Genomic DNA, 13,693 nt, shown 5'->3' on the forward strand with positions numbered 1-13,693 from the left:
AACCCCCAAATCCCCAAAACTCCCAAACCCCCAATCCTCAAATCCCCAAAACTCCCAAACTCCCAAACCCAAATGCCGAGAACCCCGAAATCCTCAAACCCCCAATCCCAAATCCCCAAACCCCAAACCCCAAAACCCCAAATCCCCAAACCCAAAACCCCCAAACCCCCAAACCCCCAAACCCCCAATCCCAAATCCCCAAACCCCCAAACCCCAAAATCCCCAAATCCCCAAAACCCCCAAAATCCCAAATCCCAAAATCCCCAAACCCTCCCCAGCTCCTCCAGCTTTGCTGCTGCTGCTGCTTTTCACCGGAATTTCCTTTTTTTGAATCATTCCCACAAAAATTTGGGGAATTTTTCCTTTGTGCACGCTGAGATTCGGGATTTCATTCTTTTCATTATTTCATTATGTTAATTATTTTCATTATTCTAATTATTCCATTATTTTAATTATTCCATTATTTTAATTATTTCATTATTTTAATTATTTCACCATAGCACTTGTAACCAGCACTGTGGGATTTTTTATTTTTTGGGATTGATTTGGGGTTTTTTTTTTGTTTTTTTTTTGTTTTGTGTTTTATTTTATTTTTGGGTTTGGAAATGAAGGATTGAGATGAGAAAAAACAGAAATAACCCGGTGATTCTTTTATTTTAATTTAATTCCCCAAAAAAAAAATTCCCCAATCTTTGGGAGGGAACTTGGGAAATTCCCAAAAAATCCCCAAATCCTCAGAAGGGGAAAAATTTGGGATTTCTGGTTTGGGGTGAGAGTTTGGGATTCTTGGATTTTAGGGAGAATTTGGGATGCCAGGATTTGAAGGAAAGTGAATAAATAAACTGGGAAAAGAGTGAATAAATAAAAAAGAAGAGTGAATAAATAAACTGGTAAAAGAGTGAATAAATAAAAAAGAAGAGTGAATAAATAAACTGGGAAAAGAGTGAATAAATAAAAAAGAAGAATGAATAAATAAAAAAGAAGAGTGAATAAATAAACTGGGAAAAGAATAAATAAACTGGGAAAGAAGAATGAATAAATAAAAAAGAAGAATGAATAAATAAACAAAGAAATGAGTGAATAAATAAAAAAAGAAAAGAGTGAATAAATAAAAAAGAAGAATGAATAAATAAACTGGGAAAAGAATGAATAAATAAACTGGGAAAAGAGTGAATAAATAAAAAAGAAGAGTGAATAAATAAACAAAGAAATGAGTGAATAAATAAACTGGGAAAAGAGTGAATAAATAAAAGAGTGAATAAATAAAAGAGTGAATAAATAAACAGAGAAATGAGTGAATAAATAAAAAGAGCAATGAATAAATAAACTGAGTAAAGAGTAAATAAATAAAAAAGAAGAGAAGAAATAAACTGGGAAAAGAGTGAAAAACATTTCCAGGATGGAAATTCCAAAAAAAACCCAAAAACCCCAAAAGGATCAAAAGGGGAAAAAAAAAAAAAAAAAAAAAAAAAAAAAAAAAATCCAGGGAATTTCTGGGATTTCTTTGGGATAGGTTTGGAATAAAGAATTCCACAAATTTTTGGGGAATTTGGAGTTTTGAGGGGTTTGGAGTTCCCTGTGTGAATTTGGGGGAATTTGGATTTTTCTCTGTCCAACCCCAGATGAATTTTGGGAATTTGGAGTTCCCTGTGTCCATTCCCAGGTGAATTTTGGGAATTTGGAGTTCCCTGTGCCCAATCCCAGATGAATTTTGGGAATTTGGAGTTCCGTGTATCCAACCCCAGATGAATTTTGGGAATTTGGAGTTTTCTGTGCCCAACCCCAGATTAATTTTGGGAATTTGGAGTTCCCTGTTCCAAATTCCAGGAGAATTTTGGGAATTAGGAGTTCCCTGTGCCCAATCCCAAAAGAATTTTGGGAATTTGGAGTTCCCTGTGTCCAAACCCAGAAGAATTTGGGGAATTTGGAGTTTTCTGTGTCCAATCTCACGAAAATTTTGGGAATTTGGAGTTCCCTGTGTCCAATCCCAGATGAATTTTGGGAATTTGGAGTTCCCTGTGCCCAATTCCAGATGAATTTTGGGAATTTGGAGTTTTCTGTGTCCATTCCCAGAAGAATTTTGGGAATTTGGAGTTTTGGGAATTTGGAGTTCCGTGTATCCAATCCCAGATGAATTTTGGGAATTTGGAGTTCCCTGTGTCCAACCCCAGCTGAATTTTGGGAATTTGGAGTTCCCTGTGCCCAATTCCAGATTAATTTTGGGTATTTGGAGTTCCCTGTGTCCAATCCCAGATGAATTTTGGGAATTTGGAGTTCCCTGTGTCCAATCCCAGATGAATTTTGGGAATTTGGAGTTCCCTGTGCCCAATCCCAGCTGAATTTTGGGAATTTGGGAATTCCTTCCCCACCCCCTAAAGTCGCCGCTCCCGCTGCTCCTCCAGGGCATCAACCCAAACCTTGAGGATCCCAGATTGGAAAAACCAGAAATTTTGGGAATTTTGGGAATATCCTGCATTTCCAGGGATGAAAAACGGACCCAAATTTCCCCGAGATTCCCTGGAAACCTCCCCCGTCCCCGCTGGAATTCCCGCAGGCGCCGATCCCGCCCCGGCCGCTCCCGGCGCCGCCAATTCTCCTCCCTCGCTGCGCTTGTCAATCCCAGAAATTCTCAATTCCACGCCTGGAATTCGCCTCTGGCTGGGCACTGGAGCGAGACGGGAGCTTTCAACTTTTTTCCCAATTTTTTCCCGGTTTTTTTCCCTTTTTCCCCCTATTTTTCCCAATTTTTTTCCATTTTTTTTCCATTTTTTTCCCATTTTTTTCCCATTTTTTCCCCTTTTTCCCCCCTATTTTTCCCACTTTTTCCCATTCTTTTCCCATTTTTTTCCCCCATTTTTTTCCCTTTCCCCCCCCTATTTTTCCCACTTTTTCCCATTTTTTTCCCATTTTTTTCCCTTTTTCCCCCCTATTTTTCCCACTTTTTCTAATTTTTTCCCCCATTTTTTTCCCATTTTCTCCCCCAGTTTTTTCCCAATTCATTAATTCCTCAGGAAACTCAGGAGTAAATAAATTCAGGAATTCCTCAGGAATTCAGTGACTGCTCAGAAATTCAGGAATTCCTCAATAAACTCAGGAGTAAATTCTCCATAAATTCAGGAATTCCTCAGGAATTCAGGAGTAAATTCTCCATAAATTCAGGAATTCCTCAGGAAAATCAGGAGAATGTTCTCAATAAATTCAGGAATTCCTCAGGAAATTCAGGAGTAAATTCTCCATAAATTCAGGAATTCCTCAGGAAATTCAGGAGTAAATTCTCCATAAATTCAGGAATTCCTCAGGAAAATCAGGAGTAAGTTCTCAATAAATTCAGGAATTCCTCAGCAAACTCAGGAGTAAATTCTCAATAAATTCAGGAATTCCTCAGGAATTCAGTGACTGCTCAGAAATTCAGGAATTCCTCAGGAAAATCAGGAGTAAATTCTCAATAAATTCAGGAATTCCTGAGGAAATTCCAGAGTAAATTCTCCATAAATTCAGGAATTCCTCAGCAAACTCAGGAGAATGTTCTCAATAAATTCAGGAATTCCTCAGGATAATCAGGAGTAAATTCTCAATAAATTCAGGAATTCCTCAGGAAATTCCAGAGTAAATTCTCAATAAATTCAGGAATTCCTCAGGAATTCAGTGACTGCTCAGAAATTCAGGAATTCCTCAGTAAACTCAGGAGTAAATTCTCAATAAATACCTTTAAACAAATATTCCCATGCAGGTCTTTAAATTTAGGATTTCAAATAAATATTTTAAAACAAAGATTCCCATGGATATTATTAAATTTAGGAATTTCTGGAGCTGGAGCCTTAAAATAATTTTTCTTGTCACAGGTTGTTACTGGTTTTACTGGAGCCAAATCTCTGGAATTCCCACACTGGAATTATTCATTTTTTTGGAAGATTTTTCCCTCCACACATTTTTATCTGCCTGGAAAACGAGGGAATGAAAAAAATCCTTCATTCTTAGAGGTGAAACCCTGGAGTTAAATCTGTAAAAAAAAAACCCAAAAATTTGGAACAAATCTCTCTTTTCCCAAACATCCATCACTTTTTTATTTAGAAGTCTGGGAAAATGGCAGATCAGGATTTTTGGGACAAACCTGGGTTTTCACTGGTTTTACTGGAGCTAAATCTTTGGAAACCTGCTGCTAAAACAAGGAGGGGGAAAAAAAAAAAAAAAATCCTTCATTCTTAGAGGTGAAACCCTGGAGTTAAATCTGTAAAAAAAAAAAAATTGGAACAAATCCCTCTTTTCCCAAACATCCATCACTTTTTTATTTGGAAGTCTGGGAAAATGGCAGATCAGGATTTTTGGGACAAACCTGGGTTTTCACTGGTTTTACTGGAGCTAAATCTTTGGAAACCTGCTGCTAAAACAAGGAGGGGGAAAAAAAAAAAAAAAATCCTTCATTCTTAGAGGTGAAACCCTGGAGTTAAATCTGTAAAAAAAAAAAAATTGGAACAAATCCCTCTTTTCCCAAACATCCATCACTTTTTTATTTGGAAGTCTGGGAAAATGGCAGATCAGGATTTTTGGGATAAACCTGGGTTTTCACTGGTTCTTACTGGTTTTACTGGAGCTAAATCTTTGGAAACCTGCTGCTAAAACAAGGAGGGGAAAAAAAAAAAAAAATCCTTCATTCTTAGAGGTGAAACCCTGGAGTCAAACCCATAAAAACCCCCCAAAAAACTGGGGAAAACTCCTCTTTTCCCAAAATTCCAGCTGTTTTTTTTCTGTGGGAGTTGCGCTGCGGGGCAGAGAAGGAACCTGGGGCAGAGCAGAGCCCGCAGATCCTGCCCGGGCCGAGGGTTTGACTCCAGGAATGTGAATGTGTCTGGCTCCGTCCTGGCTGCGGATTCCTGCCCGGAGCCGAGCCCGGGCTGCTCTGTTCGCTGGGAACGCTCCAAACTGGGATTTGGGAATGTTCCCGTGGGGTCTGGGAGGGTTTGTGGTGCCGTGGGGGGATCTGGGGGGAGCAGGGGGGGAATTGTGGGGATTCCTTTCCCCTTTTTCCTTTTTCCTTCTCCCCTTTGCTTTATATTTTTCTTTCTCCTTTCCTTTCCTTTCTCCTTTCCTTTCTCCTTTCCTTTCTCCTTTCCTTTCTCCTTTCCTTTCTCTTTTCCTTCTCCCCTTTCTTTCTCTTTTTCCTTCTCCTTTCCTTTCTCTTTTTCCTTCTCCCCTTTCCTTTCTCTTTTTCCTTCCCCCCTTTGCTTTAGTTTTTTCCTTTCTCCTTTCCTTTCTCTTTTTCCTTCTCCCCTTTCTTTTCTCCTTTCCTTTCTCTTTTTCCTCCTTTCCTTTCCTTTCCTTTCCTTTCCTTTCCTTTCCTTTCCTTTCCTTTCCTTTCCTTTCCTTTCCTTTCCTTTCCTTTCCTTTCCTTTCCTTTCCTTTCCTTTCCTTTCCTTTCCTTTCCTTTCCTTTCCTTTCCTTTCCTTTCCTTTCCTTTCCTTTCCTTTCCTTTCCTTTCCTTTCCTTTCCTTTCCTTTCCTTTCCTTTCCTTTCCTTTCCTTTCCTTTCCTTTCCTTTCCTTTCCTTCCCTTCTTTTCCCTTTTCCCTTTTCCCTTTCCCCTTTTATTTTCCCTTCCCTTTCCCCTTTCCCCAATATTCCCTCAGCATCTCAAAAATTAATTTTTAATTTAAAATTGGCTTTTAGAGATTTTTTTTTTTTTCCCCTTAGGTTTTAATAATTCCTGCACCTGTCCAAAGCCTGGGAAAGGCTGGGATCTGCTCCCAAATCTCCCTGTCCTACAGGAGCAAATCCACACAAAATCCAGGAGAAAAATTCCCAAATATTGATCAGGGCGGGCAAAAAAATCCCAAGTGGAAAAATTCCCCTTGGGGGAAGGTGATGGAGGGATCTGCCAAGCAGAGCTTGGAATTCCAGGAGAGCTGGAAAGTGCCAGAAATCCGAGAGTCTGGAATGTGACTAAAATAAATATTCCCTGCTGGGTGTTTATTTTGTCTGGAGGTTCCTGTTCAGGGCTGCAAATCCCTGCCCTGGGGTTCTCCAGGGACTGAAGGTGGATTTGGGGATTTACCTGCTGCAAATCTTTCCCTCATTCCCTCATTCCCTGCTGGGATCACATCCTGGAATCCCAGAAGGATCCAGCTGGGATGGGATCCCAGGATTTCCCTTCCTCAGGGAAGCAGCTGAATCCTTGGAAAAGGCTCCAGGAGGGATTTGTCCAGGCCTGGGTGGGAGTCCTGCTCCAAATCCAGGATTTTCCAGGGAATCCAGGGCCTGACATTGCCCTAAAGTGGATTTTGGGATTTATCTGCTGTAAATCTTTCCCTAATTCCCTCATTCCTTCATTCCCTCATTCCTTCATTCCTTCATTCCCTCATTCCCTCATTCCCTCATTCCTTCATTCCCTCATTCCTTCATTCCTTCATTCCTTCATTCCCTCATTCCCTCATTCCTTCATTCCCTCATTCCTTCATTCCCTCATTCCCTCCTTCCTTCATTCCCTCATTCCTTCATTCCTTCATTCCTTCATTCCTTCATTCATTCCCTCATTCCTTCATTCCCTCATTCCCTCATTCCTTAATTCCTTCATTCCTTCATTCCCTCATTCCTTCATTCCTTCATTCCTTCATTCCCTCATTCCTTCATTCCCTCATTCCTTCATTCCCTCATTCCCTCATTCCTTGCTGACTATTGTTCTTGAGGCTGAACTCGTGCTGGGATTGAACCACACCAGAAGGAACAATAAATTTAAATCCCAACAGTTCAGCTCGAAAATAAAATCCCAAAAAATCCCAAATAAAAAAAAAAAAAAAAAAATCCCTAAAATCCCAAAAAATCGAGAAGGAAAAGTGACAGAATTTCTTTGAGCAATCCCAGAATATTTCCCTGTTGGGAAAAGGAAATTCCAGCCTGGGAGAGCAGAGTGAATCCAGCTGATTTTCATCCCAGGAAATTTGGAGGATTTAATTAGCCATGGAATTATTAATTATTAATTATTAATTATTAATTATTAATTATTAATTAATTATTATTAACTAAGAGAAGAAAGGGAGAACCAGGAGTTTTCCATTTTTCCCAAATAAACACTGGAGGCCTGAGCAGGTTTTGGGATGCAAGGGAAAAAAAAATAAAAAAATAAAAAAAAGGAGGGAAAAATTGATTCCAACCTTAAAAAAAAAATTGGGAAAATCTTTTGGGGTTTGCAGAAATTGGGGTTTTTCCTTGGGATAATTCTGTGGGAATGAGGGGCAGATTTTCCCTATTTTTTTTTTTTTTATTTTTTTTTAATTTTTTTTTTTTTTTTAGCAGGGAACAGATGGAAAATGGGAACCTGCAGCGAGGAGGGGCCACACATGGAAACGTTTTTGGAGAGTTTTTCCTGAGATTAGGATGGATTTCAATTGGAAAATCCAAGTCCAGCTTCCTGTTGTTTTGGTTTTTTTTGTTTTTTTTTCCTGGATTAAAAAAAAAAAAAAAAAAAAAAAATCCAAAATTCCCTCTAAAAAATCCCAGTTTGGGACCCCTAAATAATTGATAACTACATTAATAATAAATCCCAATATTGGAGTTTATTCCATAAGGCTCAGCCTTTCCCAGTCCCTTTTGGTTTTCCTGAAGGAATTGCTTTTCCTTTTTGGGATTTTTTTGTGGTTTTCTGGTGAGGTTTTGTGAGTTCCTTGGGGGTTTTGGGGGATTTTATTTTTTTGTGGAATTTTGGGGATTTTTTTGGGATTTTCTATCTGGTTTTCAGCTCCTTCCAAGCTGTTTTTTCCCATCTGGGATCCAGACACCCACAGCAGATGTTCCAACTGGTCAGAGTGTTCCAGATGTTCCCAGCCTTGGGGTGTTTGTTTTAGCCAGGCAAAATCCCAAAAATCCCCCACAAATCCCAAATCCAGGAGGAAATCACCATCATGGGAATGACTGACTGCTCCTCCTGGATATCATGGGGCTTTTTCCTATGGGATCATGGAGCCTTTTTTATGGGATTATTGAGCTTTTCCCTATGGGATCACAGAGCCTTCTCATATGGGATCATGGAGCCTTTCCCTATGGGATCATGGAGCCTTTTTTATGGGATCATGGAGCCTTTTCCTATGGGATCACAGAGCCTTCTCATATGGGATCATGGAGCTTTTTTTATGGGATCATGGAGCCTTTTCCTATGGGATCATGGAGCCTTTTCCTATGGGATCATGGAGCTTTTCCCTATGGGATCATAGAGCCTTTTCCTATGGGATCTTGGAGCCTTTTTTATGGGATCATGGAGCCTTTTTTATGGGATCATGGACCCTTTTGCTGTGGGATCATGGAGCCTTTTTTAATGGGATCATGGAGCCTTTACTTATGGGATCACAGAACCTTTTCCTATGGGATCACAGAGCCTTTTCCTATGGGATCATGGAACCTTTACTTATGGGATCATGAAGCTTTTTTTATGGGATCATGGCACCTTTCCCTATGGGATCATGGAACCTTTCTCTATGGGATCACAGAGCCTTTTCCCTGTGGGATCATGGAACCTTTCCCTATGGGATCATGGCACCTTTTCCTATGGGATCACAGAACCTTTCTCCCTGTGGGATCATGGAGCATTTTTTATGGGATCATGGAACCTTTTCCTATGGGATCACAGAGCCTTTTGCTATGGAGTCATGGGGCCTTTTCCTATGGGATCATGGAACCTTTTCTTTTGGGATCATGGAGCCTTTCCCTATGGGATCATGGAGCCTTTCCCTAAGGGATCATGGAGCTTTTCCCTATGGGATCATGGAGCCTTTTCCTATGGGATCACAGAACCTTTTCCCAATGGATCACAGAACCTTTTCCCTGTGGGATCATGAAGCATTTTTTATGGGATCATGGAACCTTTCCCTATGGGATCATGGCACCTTTTCCTATGGGATCATGGCGCCTTTCCGTATGGGATCACAGAGCCTTTTCCTATGGGATCATGTAGCCTTTCCCTATGGGATCATGGCACCTTTTCCTATGGGATCACAGAGCCTTTTCCTATGGGATCACAGAGCCTTTTCCTATGGGATCATGGCACCTTTTCCCATGGGATCATGGCACCTTTCCCTATGGGATCACAGAGCCTTTTCCTATGGGATCATGGCCCTTTCTCCCCATGGATCACAGAACCTTTTCCCAGCGATTACAGTCCCAGATCCATTCTGGGAAGGCTCCTGGCACAGGAATTCGGGGGTGGCAGCCCCATGGGGGAGCAGGGCGATCCCCTGACCCCATCCCCTGCTCCCCGGGGGTGCTGAACCCTCGGCAGGCTCAGCCCGGGATGCAATTCCCACCTCCCAGCTTGGCTTGGACGGAGCCCCGCTGGAACGTCGTCCCTTTAATTCCCTAATAACAGCTTCTCCCTCCAGCCAGGCTGGAGCCATCACCCACAGCAGCCCCTGGCATGAAAAACTCCTCTGTGTCTGTGACACTGGGGTCTTTGATGGAGCAGCCCGGGATGGTTTCAGCAGCAGGGATTAAATATCCCAAATATCCCAATTAGTGCAATTCACAATTAGTGACAAGGCTGGTCCCTCTCCAACATTCCCCAAGGGCGAGGGAGGGACGCTGCAGGAGGAGGGAGGCAGCAGGAGGATGCTGCAGCAGCGATTATTTGATGGATTATGGGGATAAATGTGAGGGGAAATTCACCTCCCAGTCCAAATCCCCCATCTCAGAGGGGTGGTAAAAATGGAATTTTGGGACTCTGCCCTGCAAGCAGCAAAGGGGAAGAGGCTGGATCTGAACTCGAATAAATTCGCCCAGCAAAAATTCTTTATATTAATATAATACAAAGAATTAATTAATTTATACTTTGTATCCTGCCCAAGCCCCCAAACACAGGAATTTATCTCTGAATTCCCACTTCTTTGTGGGAATGAAAGGAAAAAAAGCTCTGATAGGTCATTTTGACTCTCAAAATGTCCAAGGGAAGGCACAGGAATGTTCAAAGTCTCTGGCTGGAAATCCAGGTGGGTTCCTGGCTGTGCTCTTGAGGTCCCAATCCATGACAAACTTGGGAATCAGAGGGTGGGAAATCCCTTTAGGATCCTCAAATCCAGCCATGAACTATCTGGGTGATATTACAATAAAATTCTCATTGCCCCTGGATTGTTTTGGATTTAACCAGAGAAAAAGAAAAAAAACTGGGAAAAAATTTCCTCCCATTTCCCTCTAACCTGGATCCCCCATTCCCAACCAGGGCAAGATCCTCCCAGCACTGCAGGCTGATCCCAAAAATCCTTTAAGGATCATTTTATCCCAATTTCTAGCCTTCATTATTTCCCTCGACTTCCCTTTCCTGCTCTGCAAAACCAGAGAGGGGAACAGGCAAAGCTGTGGAAAAATTTTGGATTTAAAGTGTTAAAAAAAGGCATAGAGGGAAAAAAAAAAAAATCCTGGCTTTTAAATCAACCTCAGCATTCCTGATCCCGTTGTTTACAGCCTCTGTTCCAGCCCATTTCACGGACAAAAGCCAAGGGAAATGAGCTGTTTGATGTCTGGAAAGCCGTGGAAAAGCAATGGAAAAGCCTCCCATGGAAAGGGAAGTGGAGGGATAAACACTCCCTGATTGCAGGGAAGGGGCTGCAGGGAAATCAGGGACAGGGGGGAAGGGGATAATTCAAGGAATGGGGACATTGGGACACACAGAATCGTGGAATTAGGGAATATCCTGAGCTGGGAGGATCCACAGCATCAGAGTTTTATCCCTGTTCAGGACACCCCAAAATTCCACCTGGGAGTCTTGTTCAAAACAGGGAAGGGGCTGCGTGTTCCCCATGAGGGAAATCAGGGAATCAGAGAAAATTCAGGGAATGGGGACACTGGGACACTCAGAATCACGGAATTAGGGAATATCCTGGACTGGGAGGATCCATGGGATCACTGATTCCCATCCCAGCCCTGTAGGACATCCCAAAATCCCTGTGCCTGGGAACGTGGCAGGGGAATCAGGGAATCAGGGACAGAAAGGGAAAGGGATAATTCAAGGGATGGGGACATGGGACATTCAGAATCGTGGAATTAGGGAATATCCTGGACTGGGAGGATCCACAGCATCAGAGTTTAACCTTTATCCCTGCCCAGGACACCCCAAAATCCCACCTGGGAGCAAAAAACTCCTGGAGCTCTGGGAGCCTTGGGAATGTAACATTCCCTGAGGATCCTGTTCTTCCTCTGGGGGAAGAACCTTTCCCTGATATCCAGGAGCCTTTCCCCAAATCCAGGAACCTTTTCCCAAATCCAGGGGCCTTTTCCCCAAATCCAGGAGCCTTTTCCCAAATCCAGAAACCTTTTCCCCAAATCCAGGGGCCTTTTCCCCAAATCCAGGGGCCTTCTCCCCAAATCCAGGAGCCTTTTCCCAAATCCAGAAACCTTTTCCCCAAATCCAGGAGCCTTTCCCTGATATCCAGGAGCCTTTTCTCAAATCCAGGAGCCTTTTCCCCAAATCCAGGAGCCTTTTCTCAAATCCAGGAGCCTTTTCCCAAATCCAGGAGCCTTTCCCCAAATCCAGGAGCCTTTTCCCAAATCCAGGAGCCTTTTCCCCAAATCCAGGAGCCTTTCCCCAAATCCAGGAGCCTTTTCCCAAATCCAGGAGCCTTTTCCCCAAATCCAGGAACCTTTCCCTGATATCCAGGAGCCTTTCCCCAAATCCAGGAGCCTTTTCCCAAATCCAGGAGCCTTTTCTCAGGAGCCTTTCCCCAAATCCAGGAGCCTTTTCCCAAATCCAGGAACCTTTCCCCAAATCCAGGAACCTTTCCCTGATATCCAGGAGCCTTTTCCCCAAATCCAGGGGCCTTCTCCCCAAATCCAGGAGCCTTTTTTTCCCAAATCCAGGAGCCTTTCCCCAAATCCAGGAACCTTTTCCCCAAATCTAGTAACCTCTTCCCCAAATCCTGGAGCCTTTTCCCCAAATCCTGGAGCCTTTTCCCCAAATCCAGGAGCCTTTTCTCAAATCCAGGAGCTTTTTCCCCAAATCCAGGAGATTTCCATCAGGGAAAAGGGAGCCCCATTTAAGACCAGCTCCCTTTGGCTCCAGAATTCCTGGGGGAAATGTCCTGGAATTTTCATCCCATTTGCAAAGACAAAACCTTCCTGTTAAATATCCCTAAAACTGGATTTTCCTGGATTTTTTTCCTGCATAATCCCACTCTCCTGCTGCTCCCAATACCCCAATCCAGGAATTTGCAGCCATTCCCAACCTGCTCCTGGCTCCTGCCTTTTCCTTTTCCTTCCCAATCCACAGAGAAATCCCTGATCAATACAAACCTGGAGGGGGAAGGCAGAGGGAGGGAAGGAAATTTTGGGCCTTTGATGTCTGATTTCATCTGGAAAGCATCGAGAGCCAAATATTTTGGGATAAACAACTGTCAGGAGCAGGGAATGACTGGATCCACATGGATGGGGTGAGCCCAAAGCAAGGAAAAATGGGATGATCCCAAATATTCCTGCTGATCCAACTCATTCACTGTGGGAATGATGAGGAAAATTCCTTGAAATCCAATTTGAACCCTCCTGTGTTTATCATCCTGCCGCAGCCACTGTGAAGGGCTTGGATCTGTCCCCAAATTCCCACAGGAATTTTAAACTTGGAATTAAGCCCCTCTCCAAATTTTCTAATGCAGGTTTGTTTTCTCTTCACCCAGGTGATTCCTGAGGTTCCATTTGGAGGATGGAGCCCTCAGGAGATGCTGACTCTGCTCAGGAATTGCTTTTCCAGGCCAAACACAACTCTGTTTATTCCCTGCCTCTTTCCAAGAAGGAATTACAGCCAGGAGCTGGGACACTCCAAGGAAGAGAAAATCCCTCTTGGAATTAAAGCCAAATAATTCCCCCCCTAAATTCCTCCTTTTCCCCTCAGTTCTGCCCCAGCTGAGATGCCCCCAAGGAATCCCCACCTTGCAATATTTATGGATTTCCTTGGAGCCAGAGCTCCTGGGGAGGCTGCAGCTCGGGGTTTTAGGATTTATTTCGGTGTCTCCAGCCCCGCTGTCTGAGCCTGAAAATAGCAACCGAGTCTGATCTTATCAGCAGCTCTTGGAGACTCCAATTATCTCCTCCCGCAGAAATCGGATCCCTGTTCGTGTTTTCTTATCCTCCCAGCCACGGCCCGTGGAGCTTTTCAGGAGCCAGCTTGGAATTTTAGAAAGTGGGAGATAAATTCTTCCCGAAATGCAGCCAGGCCTGCATCCCAAAGCCTTCAGGGCCAAGGTTCTGAGGGAGAAACTGAGGCAAAAATTCCATTTTATCATTTATTATTAGTTTTTAAAAGTGTAAAATAATTCAGCTCTTCCTGAAATCCAGCCAGGCCTGCATCCCAAAGCCTTTGGGGCCAATGTTCTGAGGGAGAAACTGAGGCAAAAATTCTATTTTAGCATCTCTACCTGCTCAATTCCTTTACAATTAAGGATGCTGAGGCAAAAAATCCATTTTATCATTTATTATTAATTTTTAAAAGTATAAAATAATCAGGCTCTTCCCAAAATGCAGCCAGGCCTGCATCTCAAAGCCTTCGGGGCCAATGTTCTGAGGGAGAAACTGAGGCAAAAATTCTATTTTAGCAGCTCCTCCTGCTCAATTCTTATGGAATTGTGGATCCACAGCACCAGGCTGAGGCAAAAATTCCATTTTATCTTTTATTATTATTTTTTAAAAGTATAAAATAATCCGGCTCTTCCCAAAATCCAGCCAGGCCTGCATCCC

Source organism: Oenanthe melanoleuca, chromosome 21 (genome assembly GCF_029582105.1).
Source record: "Oenanthe melanoleuca isolate GR-GAL-2019-014 chromosome 21, OMel1.0, whole genome shotgun sequence".
Classification (NCBI taxonomy): domain Eukaryota; kingdom Metazoa; phylum Chordata; class Aves; order Passeriformes; family Muscicapidae; genus Oenanthe; species Oenanthe melanoleuca.